This window comes from Musca vetustissima, unplaced genomic scaffold (genome assembly GCF_032173495.1).
Source record: "Musca vetustissima isolate MV318-11 ecotype Yass unplaced genomic scaffold, APGP_CSIRO_Mvet_v1 utg8130, whole genome shotgun sequence".
Classification (NCBI taxonomy): domain Eukaryota; kingdom Metazoa; phylum Arthropoda; class Insecta; order Diptera; family Muscidae; genus Musca; species Musca vetustissima.
The window spans coordinates 410,225-414,996 of record NW_026883078.1 but is presented as its reverse complement, the minus strand read 5'-3'; the positions used below and the strand labels follow the sequence as shown (position 1 = coordinate 414,996).

The 4,772-nt window shown below is 33.9% G+C and overlaps 1 long non-coding RNA gene across 1 annotated transcript; it reads right to left on the bottom strand.

Annotated features, from left to right (window-relative positions):
• Positions 1–381: 381 nt before the first annotated feature.
• LOC133329829 (uncharacterized) lies at positions 382–3,994 on the bottom strand. The gene is made up of 2 exons (XR_009754325.1): positions 3,786–3,994; positions 382–871 (listed from the first exon to the last, which is right to left on the bottom strand). It is a non-coding gene; the product is annotated as an uncharacterized LOC133329829 (long non-coding RNA).
• Between the last annotated feature and the right edge of the window lie 778 nt (positions 3,995–4,772).

Here is a 4,772-nt window from a genome sequence, read left to right as displayed (position 1 = left end):
GACTTTTTAAATTAAGGGGACCCCCCATTCTCGGGGTCATTTTGATATAATTCGAATCTACACTAATTAAAGAATGTCCCTACAAAATTTCAAATGAAAATCTCAAGAACTCTTGAAGATATAGCCGATTTATTGTATCAGCATCAAGAGACGGCTGAAGGGCTTCTCAAACTTTAAACGCGTTTTTCTCTAAACATTTTTTTGCGAATGGCGGGCGCGATAACTCAAAAACTAATAACCCAATCGATTTCAAATTTTTACACGTTTCTCTGTGAGTGTATAGCTATCTATGAACTAGGATAAAGCCAATCGGTGATATTAGATTTTATATTATAATTCAGTTAAACTTCTGGAACAATTAGACAAATAAAAAACACAAAATTGAAATGGAATATCTTGTTTTTTATTTCTTTTCTTTCTTGAACTTGTCACTTCAATGATTTGAAAAACGAATGAAAAATATAATTACAATCAGCTCAATATTGTAATACAGAAAAAACTAAACCTCAAAGCACATGTGATGAATCAAAAATATTTAGATAAATTCAAAATAATTGAAACAAAGTAAATGCACTGGTCGACATATTTTTGAATAGTAAATTCAAATTTACATGTTATTCAACACGCCGCCTCAAAAATATGTCGATCCTTTAAATAGTATTTAATAAAAAATTGACAAGTTGTTATATCTGGGTAAAAATATTTATGGTCCAACATTTGTTGCAAGGACTAGGGAAAACCCAGAAAAACCTAATCAGACCAAAAAAAACTTATATTTAGTGTTCTAAATTCTTTAATCCAACTTGTGTTCTTAGTTCCATGAATCGTGGAGTTGACAAGGGTTTGGTCAACAAATCAGCCAGTTGCTTGCCTGTGGGAATATATTCAATTTTAATCAGATTATTTTCCACTTGCTCTCTTGAAAAAATGATACTTGATGTCAATGTGCTTAGATCTCTTGTGACATGAGGGATTATTTGCAATACTTATGCAGCTCTGATTGTCCTCATAAATTAAGATTGGATTTTCGAATACAAAACCTAAACTTGTTAACAATGACTTTAGCCACAACGCTTCTCTTACAGCCTCAAATAATGCCATATATTCAGCTTCTGTAGAGGATGCTGCAACAGAGTTTTGTTTTCTTGTATTCCAGCAAACTATATTTGATTCAAACATCATAAACAGAAAACCAGTAGTACTCTTTCTATCATCTTTGCTTCCTCCCCAATCAGCATCAGCATACCCCGAAAATATAGCTTCTCTACAAGATTGTTTTGTATAAACTAATTTCAAATCAATAGTGCCTTTTAAATATCGAAGAACCCTCTTCAGGCATTGCCACAATTCTTTATTACTTTTACTACTGTATCTACTCAGGATATTTATCGATGTGCTTAGATCAGGTCGTGTACAAAGCATTATGTACATTAAACATCCAATTAAATTACGACACGGGGCGTTATAATTTTCATCTGAATTCAGTGCAGTATAATCAACGTTTGTTGGAAGTGGATTCCCAATTGGCTTACAGTCATTCATTTCGAATTTTCTAAGTACTTTCTCAATGTAAGCAGATTGGCTTAGAGTAATTGTATCATTATGTCTTTCAACTCTCATTCCTATAAAAAACTTAATATCAAAAAGGTCCGTCATTTTAAATCTGCTCTTCAAGTACTCTTTGAAATTATCAATAGTTTTATTATTTGAACAAGCTATTACTAGGTCATCAACATAAAGCAATACATACAAATTTTTCAGTACATCACCCTTATCAATTAAATAAATACAACGGTCAACAGGTGAGCTAACAAATCTCATGTCCTTCAGGGCCTCCTCAAAAACTTCAAACCAACATCTTGCGGCTTGCTTGAGACCATAAATTGCCTTGTTCAACTTGCAAACTTTACCATCTTCACATGTCAAACCCTGGGGAATTCTCATATATATTTCCTCTTTTAGCACCCCATTCAAAAAAGCTGTTTTTACATCCATATGATGTACCAATAAACCAAACTGATTTGAAATAGATATTAAAATCCGAAAGCTAGAGACTCTGGCCACTGGTGCAAATGTCTCATTGTAATCAATCAAATATTCTTGTGTAAATCCCCTTGCTACAAGTCTAGCTTTATATCTTACCGGATTACCGAACTCATCATGTTTCAAACTAAAAACCCACTTACAGTCTATAATATTTCTGTCTTCTGGCTTTGGCACAATTGACCAGGTTTCATTTGAAAAATGAGAATCAAGTTCCTCCTCAATAGCTTTTTTCCAATATGTGCTGTCATCCCTATATAGAAGTTCTTCAAATGAATTCGGTACATTATCAACAAATGCGTATGCAATCATAATACAATTATCTAAATACGTTTCATTCTCATTGTATGATACATGTGGCTTAGCTTTTAAGCGATCACTCTTCCTTATCAAATTACCTTCATTTTGAATAAATTTGTCATTCTGCAATTGACTTTTACTTTGCTCAACATTTCTACATTTTACTGGCAATGCATGCTCTTGATAATGACTCTCCCTACTTTCATTCGGGAAATTTTTTTCCGTGCTCTCATTCTGGAAAATTTTTACAGCACTAGAATGAAGTGATTCGTTATTTAACATTTTCCTACTTTCATTCGGAATAACAGTTTCCGTACTCTCTTTCCGGAAATTTCTTACATCACTCGAGTACAATGGTTCCTTCATTAAATAATCCTTACTGTCATTCAGGATTACATTTTCCGTACTCTCTTTCCGAAATTCGTTAACATTATCAGGTTTACTACGGTCTGTGTCTTTTAGATCTCTAGAATACTGCATATTTCTCTCATCAACAATTACATCACGAGCCATAACAAAACGTCCATTGTCCACATCCCACAGTTTATAGCCATTCGACTCATATCCAACAAGTACAGCCTTCCATGATTTCTCATCGAATTTTCTTTTTCTCAATTTATCATGTACATATACCGTGGACCCAAAAACTCTCAAAAACTTTAAAATGGGCTTTTTCCCATGCCACATCTCAAACGGGGTTTTCAAATTATCTTTTAATGCCTTACTAGGACTTCTATTTATTAAATATGTTGCTGTTAGAACAGCTTCACCCCAAAAAGTTTTGTCTAATTTTGCTCCACTTATCATGGCACGCGCTTTCTCTGTTATAGTTCTTATCATTCGTTCAGAAACGCCATTCAATTGTGGGGTATATGGCACAGTCAAGTGATAACTTATGCCTTTATTTATACAGTAATCCCTCAATTCATTTGATAAATACTCCCGTCCATTGTCAATATACAAGTTAACAACTTTCAAGTTAAATAGAGCCTCACTTTTAGCAACAAAATCCTTAAATACAGAAAAAACTTCTGATTTAAAGGTAATTAAGTAGGTCACACAGTAGTGAGTGAATTCATCGACAAAGATCACGTAATAATTTTTCTCATCAATTGTGGGCGGAGTTATCGGTCCACAGACATCGGAATGTATTACAAACAATGGCCTCCTTATGTGTCCCTTGTCTTTAAATTTACCAAAACTTAATCGGGATTGTTTTCCATTTATGCAAGCTTCGCATAACTCTTCATTGGGACGCACATTGTCTAGAAGTTGACTATCACAAAACATTTCCTTACTCTTTATCTCCATAAATTTACTCTTACTAATGTGTCCTAATCTCTCATGCCACAATTGATAACTATTGCATTTCGCAGCACTTGCTGCATACAAGCTTTTATATGATTTAAAACAAATTATCGGAACATTATTTTTACATTTACCTTGAATGATTACATGGCTTTTGTTTCGTACAATGACACCTTCGGAGTTAAACTCAATAGACAATCCAGCATCTTGCATCTTTCTTATTGAGAGCAAATTCTGTGGAACTTCTTGACAAAACAAAACATTCTCAAGTGTAATCTGGTATTGGTTTCTACTCCATAGTTTAACTTTTCCTTGTTTTGTAGCATGAATATATTCACCACATTTTGCAACTGCTATTTTAATTGGCGATTCAAGGTTGACTTAATCAAAAAATAAGTTTTCATCAATAATAATGTGATCCGAAGCTCCAGAGTCTAACAAAAAAGAAATTCCATCTTCTCTGCTTACATAAGCTTCCCGACAAATCATGAAAGCAAATCCTTTCTCGGATTGAACTGCTGCATGAACTGTTTTTACATCTCCATGGTTTTTCGTATCCAATGTTTTCTTGAACAGGAAACAATTCTTCTTCACATGGCCATTTTTATGACAATAATGACACTTTATGGACGGGTCAAAATGTTTCGTGGTCTTCAACCTTTTTTTATGCTTGAAGTCATGTGATATTGGTTTATTAAATGGGCGCCGACGGTATTTTATTGCTTGTAGTACTTTCATACTGGTGTCTTTTCCGTCATTCTTGATTTTAATTTCATGATCAAGTAAACGTGTCTTCACAAATGCCAACGTCAAATTGTCTTCAGATAGTGTTTCGATTGCCGTAATTACACCATCATAAGATGTTGGGAGTGTCAGCAATAAATGTGAGACTTTATCCATTTCTCCGATATTTGCTCCAGCCGCTACCAACTCAGATATTAAATCGTCATACACATGAAAATGATTTAATAATGATGTTTCTCCTTCCAATTTTAATGATAGCTACCTCTTTCTTAAGGCCAGTTGTGATGCAATGCTCTTTCTTTCATAAATGGCATCCAAATTTGCGAAAATTTGTTTGGCACTGCAGTCATTATTTGCAAATCCTAAGAACGAATCGC